Consider the following 14155-nt stretch of genomic DNA (forward strand, 5'->3'; position numbering starts at 1 on the left):
ATCAGATCTGCCTCTCCCACTTGGCTTGCTAGTGTGAGCACAGTTTTACGAACCAAAATTTTATTAAAGACCTAAGGAAAAAAAAAGTTCAATAGCAAAACATGAGTTATGGAACATTGTTTAATTTCAAAACAGCTCCAAACTGTGGCTAACACAGCTTCATTCCCATTTGCTCCCTCTTTCCCCTCCTCTCCATTCCTCTTTGGCCTCCTCGGCAAGTGTTCAATATTCAAAGGGACCAAGTGCAAACAAATACAACTCTGGCTGTTCCTAAGGAAAAGTAAACTGAGTGCTGCCGAAGATCTCATATTTATCCTGAAAAAGGACCTGAATTCCTTTGCGAAGACAGCACCAACAATGTCAAACCATGTTCCTAAAAACCCAGTTCTGTGTCGTTTTGCTTGCTTTCCTTAAACACATTTATATAAAACCATTTTATTTTCAAGTTGCATTAGGAAAAGTGTTGCCAGCAGGTTGAGGGAGCTGATGCTTCCCCTCAGCGCTGGTGAGACACAGATGGAGTGCTGGGTCCAGTCCTGGGCTCCCCATACCAGACAGACATGGCATTACTGGACTGAGACCAGGGAAGGGCCACGAAGGCAATGAAGGGATTGGAGCATGTCATACAAGGAAAGGCTGAGAGAGCTGGGGCTGTTCAGCCTGGAGAAGAAAAGTCTCAGGAGGTCTTATCAATGTCTGTCTAAATACCCAATGGGAGGAACAAAGATGGCAGAGCCAGCCCCCTCTCAAGGGTGTCCAGAGAGACAAGAGGCAACGGGGTGGGCACATACTGAAATTCAGGGAATTGTCTGAATGTAAGAAAATGCATTTTTACTGTGCACGGGATCAAACACTGGAACAGGTTACCCAGAAAAGTTGTGGAGTCTCCATCCTTGAAAATACTCAAAACCCAACTGGACACAGCTCTGAGCAGTTGTCTGTAGCTGACCCTGCTTGAGCAGGGGGTTGGACAAGAGCATCTCCAGAGGCACCCTCCAATCTCAGTGACTGTGATTCTGTCAAACAGCTAGGGGTAAATGGGGTAGTCATACTGCTTAACTTCTCGTATCCACAGTAGCTGCCTTGATTCACTGAATTCCCTCCATGGGTAGCTGAGAGAAAAAGGGCTCATCCAAAGGATCATTTGGAGAAGACGTGCTGGTGACTGCAGTCACCTCCCTCTCCTCACTGACTCCAGGAGTGCAGGGACATCTGCCTTATGTCCCTGGGCACACACACCTAACTAAATGGGGCTACCCCAACTTATCTCTGTATATTTTGGCTGCTTTGACACCTGACCATATTCATGCTCTTGTTTTCCCAGTAATCCTGTATGAGCTGAAGGGGGTAGTCAACCAACATCTCTGCAGCCTCATGAGGTCTGTGCATTAAATGAGTTCCCTTGTATGAAGCATGTTTTTCTTGCTCTTTCCTGGCTCTGAGAAATGGAAATGAGTCGTGTGGACTATGCCAGAAGCAAATGACAACACTCACTTTGCCAGCTCAGCTGTGCTGGCAGGCACTCATTAGGTTGGAAGGAAAGCTGTGGTTCATCCCCACCCCTCTGCCCACTCCCAGCCCACAAGCTCCCACAGGAACGTGCTGACTCCTGGGGACTACATGTGAAATCCAGGCACTGAGCAGGCAAGTGTGGTGGGTGTCTTTGAAATTTTTGACACAATACAAATCTATAAACGGTACATTAAACCCTGTAGAGACTCCAACATACATACATATATAGGGGTAACAAACCCCCAAACAATTAAATGCTGGGGAAAGCAGAGAACTATGTCTATAATCTACAATAACAGCATAATTTCTTGTTATTTTTGAGCAGGCTGTTTGTCAAGTTTCCAGCTGTGTGCTGATAATAACTCCTGACACCTCCCAGCATTGTTCCTTTCTCCTCAGGCTACTTCTGACACTGCCTTTTCTCTACTAATGTCAGCATGAGGGATAGATAGAAGCAGGCTATCAAACCACACAGATGCCTCATTCCTTCAAACACACTGTTTCACAGAAGAAGAAATCTGGAGCCATAGCCTGCCTTTCACACACAGAAAAACTCCAACAATCTCATACCCAAAGCCCTATGGAAATAATACCGAATGAACTGTATGTGTGGAAAAAAAAAAAAGGAATTTTCCCATCCCAACCATGAACAAAGGCTACACTAAGATGACCCTGTCTAATGGCAGTGCTTCAATGGTGGATGACACCAAGCTGAGTGATGCAGCTGATATGCTTGAGGGAAGGGATGCCATCCAGAGGGACACTGACAGGCTTGAGGAGTGGGCCTCATGATTTCAACAAGGGCAAGTGCAAGGTCCTGCATCTGGGTCAGAGAAATCCCCAATATTAATACATATTGGGGGATGAATGGATTGAGAGCAGCCCTATGGAGATGGACTTGGGAGTACTGATGGATGAAAAACTGGACATGAGCTGGCAAGGCATGCTTGCATCCCGAAAAGCCAACTGTATCTTGGGCTGCATCATAAGAAGCATGACGATCAGATCGACGAGGTGATTCTCCCCCTCTACTCTGCCCTCAAGATACCCCACCTGGAGTACTGCATCCAGCTCTGTGGAGTCCTCAGCACAGGAGAGACACTGACCTGTTGGAGCAAGTCCAGAGGAGGGCCACAAAAATGATCAGAAGGCTGGAGCACCTCCTTTATGAGGACAGGCTGAGAGAGTTGGGGTTGTTCAGTCTGGATAAGAGAAGGCTCCAGGGAGACATTATTGCAGCCTTTCAATATATAAAGGGGGCTTATAAGAAAGATGGAGAAAGACTTTCAGTACTTAAAGAGCACTTACATGAAAGATGGATAGAGGCTTTTTACCAGGGGCTGGAGTGACAGGACAAGGGGCAATGGTTTTAAACTGAAAGAGGTCAGTTACACTGGACATAACAAAGAAATTTTTTACAATAAGGACGGTGAAACTGCAACAAGTTGCCCAGAGAAGTTGTGGATGTCCTACCATTGGAAGTATTCAAGGTCAGACTGGGGCTTTGAGCAACCTGATCTAGTGAAAGAAGTCCCTGCCCTGACAGGGGGATTGGACTAGATGATTTCTAAAGGTCCCTTCCAACCCAAACCATTCAATGATTCTGTTTCCTAGGCAACTTGTGAAGCAACTCCTCACTTCAGTTCACACAATTTCTAAGCTTTCATGAAACAGGGATGACCCCAAGCCCTGTCCTATACCTTGCATAGTGAAACCACACTGGACAGGGAAGGGCTTTTTTTCTGCCAATACGTGCAAAAGTTTAAGGTGTTTTACAGGAGAAGGTTCTGGTACTGTTGCATGATATCAGATCTTAATATGCTGACACCATGTAACTATTACACCTTTGAACCCTTTGAAAAAGGGGTCAGTCAGATTAGAAGGAACCAGTGGTGGCAGCAGTTGTCTTTCTCCCTTCACTGTCTCTCCTGTAAGCCAGCCAGCTGGATCCTCTTCAGAGACCAGGAGCCTTTACTTCATGACGGACATTGCATCCTATCGTGGCATCTGTGGCTCTCCAGGATCCCCATGGGTCAAAGACTCTCTCACTTGGCTTAGTCCAATCCTTCTGCTTCTCTCTCAAAACCCATGAATCCAAGCAGACAGCAGCTCCAGGCCTGCACTCTGACAGCAAGGAAAAGGCCTGCAACAACCTGTAGGAACAGAAGATGAAAGGAATCCACCTCCTGGTGTTTACTGTCAGAGCAAAAAAAACAGACAAGGAACATCACCCCAGACACTGGCAGAGGCACCAGGGGCAGAGAGTACCAGACATGGTGGGGACCCCCCAAATGGGGCTGGGCAATGCTGTGGACCTGCTCTAGCTGACCCTGCTCTGAGCTGGGTCACTATACATTTTTTGGATGTCCCTGCCAACCTCCGCAGTTCTGTGACTCAAGAACTGTGGACATCCTTTCAGTGGTAATCTTGGAAGAACATGATTATCAGGTATAGGTAGAGTTAATATACTTTCATATTGGTATACTGCCCATCAGTGACCTCAGGAACATGTTCTCTGTACTCATAAGCAAAACCCACCCTGAACTACCTGTTTTCTCCTTCACACAAAACTTAGGGCTCTATTCTGAATTTTTAACCAAACTTACACTTTTCATCCCAAAATGATATGAAGTTCATCAGTGAAAAATAAGAATAATTTGTGTGTGTTTGTGTAACACCATACTGAAGTTAGCAGCAGTCATAATTTACTGCTCCTAACATATACCTCAAAACTAAGGGTGAAACAAACAGGCTAGGTTCTGATTTATACTACACTACAGCAAAATCTGGAATAAATCCAGTGAGTTCAGATTACTTTACTGGCTTTACCAAAGATCAGATTCAGGCCTGCAATCTCTCTGTGTAAAAGAAATGGGGACAAACAGAGAGTAATGACATTAAGGAATACAATCATTCAACTGAATTGAATAATAAATGGAGAAAAGAGGTTTAAGCAAAAGAGAGAGATATTTTTAAATTTTATTTGAAATGAGATGGATATTCAATTAGATTCAAGCAATAAAAAACCCTTTGAAAGGGTAAAAGCTGTGCAGGAGGATGCTCTAACATAACAACGACTGGTATGTAGGGCTTGTTTTCTCTAGGTGACTAGGAAGCAAGAATCGGATTTATGTCATTAAAAGCATGGATTTGTTTTCTGTTGAGTCTGGAATAAAATTAAAAGGGAGTTCTCTACATTTCCAACATGAAAATCAAGGGCAATACCAGACTCACCAGTAACTCCACTGCTGATGCACCCCTGTGGGTCACAGTAGGGCCCCATTCAAAGCCCAATGCTGAAGCCAGCGGCTTGTGTATAAACTAACCTGCAGATACATGGTTTGAAGTACATCACAGGGTCTTATTTATGCCCCCTCTTCTCATTTGGATTGGGAAACTGCTTACAACATGCCACAGCTGGCTTTCCTACTTTGCAAGTGGACACAGGAGGAGGTACGTAGCATAAGGCAGAGACTTATCTGAGTTGTTCAACAAGACATAAGTGCTAAGAAGAGCTCTACCACTTAGCTTTAGACTTAGAGACAGAGACAAAACCCCTCTTTTGCTTGCTCTCTCATCTCAGTCTCTTTTTAGACCACAAGGAAGAGAGCATCAGTATTTCTAGAGAAATCTTGGGCTCTGGATGATCAGTGGTTCTTAGTAAAATTTGGGTTCCTCCTTAACTCTGTTATTTGGCTTTGTTGTATGCCATAACTCAAACTTGTCTGTTGTTTGGGGGTTTTTTTTGTTGTTTTTTTTTTTTTTTCATGTCCACTTCTCCAGTATTTCAACAGAATTTAGTGACTTATATGCTGTGGAGAATTTAGCAATTAATTTCTGAAGAGAACAATATGCTTGTTAATGCTGAGTGTCAGACAAACACATAAGTACATCTGTTGCCATAGTTTCATTCTGCTCTGGTCCCAGCTTCTATATACTGTGGTGATCAGTAAGTAAGAAGGAGGTGTGAGTTGAAGAAGCCTCATTTTTCAACGGGGAAATGACTTTTTTACCAGTCTATTCTATTCGATTTTGTCCTCATAAATAATAATCTTAATCTTAAACTGCATGCAGAACATTTACTGTACTTTTCTGTAATAACTCATATGCTGAATACCATTCCAATCACCTGATTATTCAGAAAGCTCCAACATCAGAGCCTTGATTGCTGTGACCAGTTTGTTATATACTTAAACCAAATATAACAGGTTTTGATTGCTTTCTCTGAGGTTTTATTCTAGAATATGGTTTCCAATAGGCTTTCCCTCATGAGATGCCCTGATATGTTGACAGAGAAATCCATAACGTCCTCGACATGACTAGTTCCAAGCGACCACTGGAACAAGTTACATGGGAGCACTAATGATCACTTTTAAAGTCTTGAATTTCAGAAGACTGGCTTATACAATTTTAGATATTTCATAGATTATCCACTATTCAGTATTCCACCTCTTCTGGGATAGTTGCTGCAAACATCTCTTTTTGAGGGAAAGATTGACAAGGCATGCCTGAATACTGTAGTTTCCTTGAGTAGGTTGCAGTTGACTCCTGGAACCATGGGACAACATTTATGTAGACTATAAATATTCATCTAGTTTTGTGATGCCAAACTATATCAACATTTCCTTTGCTTGAGATACAGAATTTTTGTCAAAATTCTGCTTTTCTTTGAGATAGACACTATTGATAGTTCATGCTTGGATAAGGGTGTTTCAACTTTAGCCACTGCCTTGACCACATTTACATATATGCACCATTTTTTTTCTTAGTTTTTGTTTGTTTTAAAATAAATATTTATTCTGTTGTAATTGTCTGTAAAAAAGTATACATGCTTTCTCTCCACTTGTACTACAGCAGGTCTTCTTGGCTATGTTTGTTTTATTATTAGTTTGAAATGTCACTGTACTTTTATGTTTGATGTGCAAAGCCAAATTCTCTAAGTTGGCGTGCTTACCAAGAGGCACTTCTACTGCTCACCTCCCAGCCTCATTTTAATTTGAGTTTGAATCCATCACATGCTTTTTTAGTACCACATCTCTGATTCATAAATCACTGGGCTTTACTTAATGGTACAAGCTTCACTGTTCATTTATATCCATACTCCTCATCACAGCTCTCTAAACAATAATGCCCTGCTGTTCTGCAAAGATGGATTAATAGCATCTAACATTAGCTGTTTAACAAGTCAGTTGTCTTTGGTCCCTCTGCAGTCAATGGAGATGGCCAGAAATTTCAGTGATTCACCTCATGCCAAGAGAGATGTCTAAAAGATGCAGTATGAATATATGCATGCTTATTTTAAGACAGAATGAATCACCTGCTACAAATGTCTCTTTCTGCTGATTGTAGAGGCAGCCTTGTAAACTTGCTTAGATCTGAAACTGGATTTCTAAATGCTTAAAGTAAAGCAAGAAAAATCCTACCTCGCTCATTAACACTGGATGACCTAGAAATAAAATGCCATTCTTGATCTCACTAGGAAGCACATACGTTTGCCAAGGTTGACTGTTATTCCTACGTACCACAATCTTTATTCAGGTGTGATTAATGCCATTAGAAGTACAGCATGCTGCTGTATCAAATACAGGCAGTCTTTCCTGAACTGTTACCTATTTCCATCACAGCAGTAGAAAAAATTCACTCCTTTCCACCCTTTTCCAGGTCTCCCCCAAACTAAAATAGTTTTAAGCAGCTCAACAGTAGATATCAGGCTGCTCAAGACTGTTTCATTATGCCCTTGTCATTCCCTGCTTTTTCCTCAGTATAGTTCTTAGCCAAGTAAAGTCCTGGCCTCAAAGAGTAAGAATATTTTTTTATGATTATTGAATACAGTATTCTTTTATAAGAAATTTCACTCTGACCAAGTTCTTCTCCAACCCATTTCTAATATCCAACTCTACCTTTATCCACCAGAGCCTCTTTAGCAGCCACGTCCGGCAGTTCAAGACACTGTCTCATTGCTCTGGATTGACAGGGAGAAGCGGGCATGGTGAGCATTCTATGGCCCTCATCCAGTCTCTGCTGGGATTAACGGCAACAAGATGAGTGCTTAGATTGTTTGTTCTCTGTTCCCAACTCACAAAGCAGTGATAGGGTCTCTTTTGTCTTGTTCATGCTCCTGTGTCTTGTGATGACAACTATGACTGACAAAGGATGGAGTAAAACTCTGAGTAGGGGTATCAGCATATGGTCTATAAATAGTGTTGTGATAACTGAAATAAATATAAGCTAACACATACGGGCACATCTTAAATCTTCTGCTTCCATTCAATTTCTTCACGAAAAAGGAACACTTAACACTCTGGGGTTTGCTCACTTTTGCACACACATCTATGATGGCTGTGAATGAGCTGATTTCAACTGATGATTTTGACCTATGTGCTAAACAACTACATTACTAGAAACCACGACTATATTATGACAGATATTAACCAAAGTGGTTAGCAGGAAAGCTTTTTATTTTACTAAAAACCTTTCAAAGTCAAAACAAAGTGTTTACATCCACTGGTGTAACGCTTGCCCCAAATTCATTATAAACGAATTGTCAGAACTATCCCTTGTGACTGCCTCAGATGGAGCATGATTAAATGCTGAGGAAATACATTACTGAGAAGATGAATCATAATTCTTCAGAATGAAATCAATGGCTTTACACTTTTGAGTTGGACATTGAGGGGTGGTCAAAAATGTTACTCATACAAACAAGTGAGCAAATGAATCACGTAAACAGCTTGAACAGGAAAAATATACTTAAAATTTGACTGTCAGTCACACTATCAAAGAAACAGTGAAGAAAAACTGAAAATGTTTTCTTAAAGTAGAATTTTCAAATAGAAGTTCCTTCATCACACTACTATGAAATGTAATCTTTTTCAATCACTTCTGATTTTTATAGTTTGGAATAAATGTAATAATTTTACTTAGGGTGGTTTGATGGCTCATTTGAAATAACATTTTAAGTTCCTTCAGTCTAGTTCTAAGCAGGCAGGTTGGTAACCATCTCACAGCAACGAGAGGATGAGGTGCCCTTGCGAGTATCCATCCATATGACTTAAGCCACTCAGGCTAACTCAGTTGCCTTGACACAGGGTGTCTCAGTTCATCCCTGTGTTAGTATCTGCTATATCCATGTGGATATCTCAGACACCTTAGGGCCTTTCAGATGGCGTTAGACACCTCTGCTTAAGCAGCTGAATCAGTTGAATGAGATCTTGCCCACCTAATATAGACAGCTAACTTGAGCCTAACAAACCAGTTAAGTGTCAAAGCACCCTGTTTTGGCAGCTGAGAAAAGCCATGACAGAGAAACCCTGCTCACCTAAACTATTTCATCAAGCTTGTATCTATAGAATCTATCTCTGGAGACCATGAAAAATGCCTGCCTTCCCTTACTCCCTACAGATGCTAAGAGGATAGCTTTGTTATGCACCTGAAGGTTAGGTGGGAAATAAGATGTTTCTGATCTAACTTGACACGCTGACGTTGGTGTGCTATGCTGTGTTAACCAACAAGCTGTCAGCCTTCCTATCCAGTCATGCAAGCACACGCGTAACCGGCAAAGAGTGCACATAGAGTCAGCTGTCACATCAGCAGTGCCTAAAGGAGAGATGCTAAGCTCACCTGTTGTTTGTGCCTGTCCATATATACCATCTCCTTTGCTATTTTATAGAATAATGCACAAGAGGTCCAAATCATAGTTGATCTCCAAGTCATTTTTTGACCTTGACTAGTGTCCTTGATGGATACTGGAGCAAAATGGTCAAGGCTGCGGAAGTGTGAAACTGAACTGGTATCACCAGGACTGAATTTAGAAGTATTCATTGTGCTTCCTCCTTTAGAAATTTCACTTTCCAGAGCTGCCAATCCAATTTCTGTCATAAAGCACACAAACAGAAATGTAAAAATGGCTTTAATGCAGATTGAGGAGTTCTTCAGTACAGAGTATCTCTGTTTCATGGGCAAACCCAGCATCAAAAAGCAATAATGCACACAACCTTTACATAGTATTTCCTCATTAATTAGCGCACACTAATAACACTGCTACTTGAAATCAGACTGACAGATAATATAGATGAGTCTCACAAACCCTTCTTCCTGGAAAAATGTATTTTTACAGATGACAGAGCTCCTAGCAAGGTTATATATTGAGGGAAAGGAAGTATGCACTCTGACGTTAATATTGATAGAAACTGCAAAATGAGCAAAAAAGACAAAGCAAAAGGAAAGCTGTCTGTCTCTGAGGAGATTCTATGTCCCCAGTACAGGAACCTCATTATTATTTCATTACCTTAATGGCAAGCTTCTAAGCCTTGTGTATGCCCTTCATAACAAAAAATTAATTACAAATCCAAAACAGAAAATCTCAAATATGCAATAATTGAAAGCTGTTAGCTATTTCTTCTATACATAGTTCTGAGAAACAGCAAGGTAAAACACAACTTTTCATAAGTCCCAAATATGAATCACAACATATGGTCTTTCTGTTAAAAGATAAGCCAGAGCGAGGGAGGGACAGAGAAAGCCTCTTGTGCTAAAGGACAGCACAATTTTATTTTTTCATACATTAAAAGTAATTGGAACAATTCCTTCCAACTGTTTTTCAATGAGAGTTCTACTAGAATAATTTTTTTTAACAACTGGTTATTGTGGCTGTGCTAATAAAACTGATATACTTGCTCAGCTGAATACGTGTGTGTACACACAGGGTTTTTTTTGTGAAATAATAAAAGATAGACAAAAAATAACAGAGAGAAAGAGTCTAAATTTCAGTATTATTTATCATGGCCAAGAACAATAAAATCTATACTGAGGAAAGAGAACAAACAGAGGAGACCTATACAAGGCATTATATATTTGTACTACCACAGCATCCATGAGCACTTCAGTGCCTCAACCTGCAAAGGACAACACACGAGGTACAGTCTATTGGTTGGGTTTTTACTTTAAAGAGATGCTTGGTTTTCAGATTACTTTCTAAAATGCTGTTTTTCTAGGACACACAGTTCAGGAGTTTTGGTGGATGACAGGAAAAGGTGAGCAAAAATAAACTCTAGCAACATTTTTGATTTGGACATCAGCACATGTAGAATTCCTTCAGCAAAGCACATGGGAAACTGCTACAAAAGAACAGCTCCAACATAACAGAAAAAGCAATGGTGATGCAGATAAAAATATGAAAGAAAACAAATGAAAGCTATATAAACATTTAAATTATTATGTTTATGAAAATCACCAAAAATACTGTCTGAATTCCCTGAGTTTATCATCTGCCAGGATAAAACAGTTGATAGAGGTTGCTAAGCACAGACAAGCTGACTCAGAAATCTTTTCAAAGGTCTCAAAATTGCAAATCTAAAATATCAGCCTGCAGTTCCATTAAATTGTCTACAGCAAGAAAATTTTGTTCTGTTTCACTGCCCACCTCTGGTAGATAAGGACCCCCTGGGAAAACTACTTTAGAAAACCTAGCAAGAAAAAGACATTATAGGCTATGAATCCTGGAAAGCATGACATATAACTAATCTTCAAGGGGCAGGATGTTTTTTCCTAATTTAGGACTGTCCATCGCTGAACTGTCCATGGGAATAGTTGAGGGAACTGGACTACAAAGGTGCTGGACAGAAAAGGGAAAGTAATGATAAAAACAGTTCCACCTTAAAGCAGAGTTGCACTTGCTGAGACAACCTTTAGGGTCTTGCTGAAGTCAATCAGGAAGTATCTCTCCAAGTTCAGGGGGAATTGTTGGAGCTAAGAGGCAAGGATGAACAGCCTGGACAGCATTCACACAGCTGGGCCTTTCACAGTAACTGCTGCTCCCAGGTGACAGGAGACAGCAGTGGGTGAAATATTTTTATTCCCAACCATGATACTAAGCAGCTGCAACTGCACTGACAGCTTCCCTGCACTATTTAAGTCTGCAGAATCTGGAAAGCTAGAAATATCAAACACTGTCTTCCTTGGCATTACCTCATGATTACTTCACTCATCACTGGAGAATGTGGAGGTGAAAAGGTTTATGATAAATGGTTGCTGCTCTGTCTAATGATTACAGAGGCTGGGGGTGACTTTGAGGATTAAATAATCTCTTTCATATTTCTTAGACTTCTGCAACAAAGTACACAAATTAAACTGGTGCTAAGAAAAATAAAAATATCTTGGATGACAAATAGAAAAATATTTTTTCTTTACAGTCAATGCCATCTTCACCATTTAATTGCATCTACATCTTTTTTAACTGCAAAAAAGTGCCACAACTTTATGTAACATCTACAGTGGGATTGAAATCACCTGGCTTTAATGCTCTCAAATTTTGGTGTCTACACTAAGATAGTCATTGAGGCCAACAGAGACACAGTCATCTGCAGATAGCAATTCAGCAAGTTGATCTAAACCATTTCTCCTAGGATGTGATGAGTCATACTTCAGAGGTGCTGTTCTCTCTCCATTGACTCTCCAGACTATCATGTCTAATAATCACTGATTAAATTAACTTTCCTGAATTTGTCTGATCCCTTTTTGACCACATTTATATCTTTGGTCTCCACAACATCCTGTGGAAATCAGTTTCATAATTTAATTAAATGTTATACAATAATTTCATTGGTGACCCTATTTATTGTACTGTAAGAAAGAGTGACTATTTCTTATTCACCTGCTCCTCATCACTCGTGAAACAGCTAGACCCTGCCTAACCTATGCTACATATTTCTAACCAGCTTTACTCCCTTTTTCTAGACTTTTCATGATTTTACTAACTCTTTATTATATGTGACTGTAGTTACAGATAGGATGCTTCACATGCTTATACAATAGAATATTTTTCTACTTCTGTCCTAGTAATTCCCAGTTATTTTAACTGCTATTTGTCATGAACTGGTAACTTCAGAGATCTACCCTCAGTAATGCCGTGTTCCTCTCCTGATTCCTACTAGTTAATCTATAGTTACCAGTATGTTTTGTCCCACAGACATTACCTTCCTCTTACTCCCAACAAATTCACCTGCTGTTTTATCTTCCTAATAGTCAATATTACTTAACCATGCTGCAGCACTTTATAGGCAGATTTAAATCTGACTGTTATGGGTAATCTCAAATCATACACAAACTTTCTCACTTCACTAAATTCCACAAGACATTTATGAATACATTTAACTTTTTTTCTCCCACTCTCCATAAATTGTAAAAATGTGTGACAACTTGTTTTATGCCTACTTTTACCATATTATGCATATATAAGTACTATACAAAACTAGATAGAAGATAGCTTAAACACATTGCTATCATTAAAGGCTAAAAACTTGATAAAATATTTCAAAGATTCATGTATTTTAACAACCTAGGAAGAAGTGCTGTGATTGTTTAGGACAAAAATAGAATTTCACATACAAATTCCCAGTTCATTTCCAACCTTTGTCACTGAACGAGAATACAGTTTTTAGAAAGGCACCTTGTCTTGATTGAAAGCTTTAAAACAACAGATTATCTACCAGGTCTATCACTGGATCAGGCCCTGATTGTGGTAAATGCTACACTGTAGAACTGTTAACAGTCTCTGGTGTGACAATACAGGGGAAAAGTTAAAGGAAATGAAGGAATAAGGTAAAGAGTGGAATAAAATAAAATTGTAACAAAAAATCCCCAAATCCCCAAAACCTAGCAGCAAGAAACAGAATAATCTTAAAAGCTATTGTGGCACTTGCCAAGAGCTTGGAACAGCTAGTAAATCAAATCAGAGGACGTAATAAAAAAACCTGTTGGCTGCCAGAAGGCAAAGAATTGTTTGAGCTGGTTATAGTTGTAGTACTCTTTTTTTCTTTCTTTCTTTTTTTTTTTTTCCCTCTAAATTACTTCAAAAAGACTCAGTATAAAGAGAACCTGTTACAGAATCCTCTCTGGAACTGGAAAAGACTCCAAATGATGGACTTTTGGTAGCGATATTTTTCAATCCCCAAGATAAAAGGGAATACAGAACAAACAATATTCAGGAAATCTGCCTGCTTTTTCATGGTGGAAAAAATCCCTTCATCTTTCCTGACCAGAGCAGCTCCGTTACTAATGCCAAGTGAAAGAGGAGGGGAGCAAGCAAATATCAAGAAATAAATTCAGGGAAAAGGATCAAAAATCTTTTTTCTCACTTATAAAAAAACTGTATGATACTCTGTGAGAAAATGTGTGTATCTTGGAATGGAAAAACGCAGACTTCAAGGCAAGTGGTATAAGAAGCCAGATTTACAAAGACATATAAGCAATTCTATGGGTTTGGACTACTGGCTAATGTAGATGCTGTTACCTAATTGCCTGGGTTTATTTCTATTCAAGTAAGTCAAGGTGACGTTCAGTATAAATGTATCAACCGTCCCTCTGGAAGCTTGAGTGCTCTTATGAAATCTCACCAAGTACCTAAATAGCTATGCAAATCTCATCTGAAGTATTTAGTTGCTGCATTCCCTGCTCAAAATGCAACATAAACTCTGTCACGTCTACTTTCTAAGAATATGACACCAGCATACAAAGCAGACCAGGCACTGAACTTCATAACGCTCCCCTGTGCATCCATGCCTTGTTTTATGTGGTACCACTTCTTAGCACTTTGAAGGTCCCAATTTCTTACACACTGCCACTGTGAAACATTCAGGTTGGCATT

At 40.0% G+C, this 14155-nt stretch overlaps 1 protein-coding gene across 5 annotated transcripts in view; it reads right to left on the reverse strand.

Annotated features, from left to right (window-relative positions):
• The window catches only part of VSNL1 (visinin like 1), an 88686-nt gene that overhangs the window by 56049 nt on the left and 18482 nt on the right, over positions 1-14155 (reverse strand). The window contains exon 1 of one of the 5 annotated variants that reach the window (XM_026844889.1): positions 3562-3578. The exons of the other annotated variants lie outside the window; for them this stretch is intronic. The gene's annotated coding sequence lies outside the window, so the exon portion shown is untranslated. Of the gene's footprint in view, positions 1-3561; positions 3579-14155 lie in introns of those variants that run through there. 5 annotated transcript variants of the gene reach the window in all.

This window comes from Athene cunicularia (genome assembly GCF_003259725.1).
Source record: "Athene cunicularia isolate RWA chromosome 3 unlocalized genomic scaffold, athCun1 chr3_part1, whole genome shotgun sequence".
NCBI classification, from domain to species: Eukaryota; Metazoa; Chordata; class Aves; order Strigiformes; family Strigidae; genus Athene; species Athene cunicularia.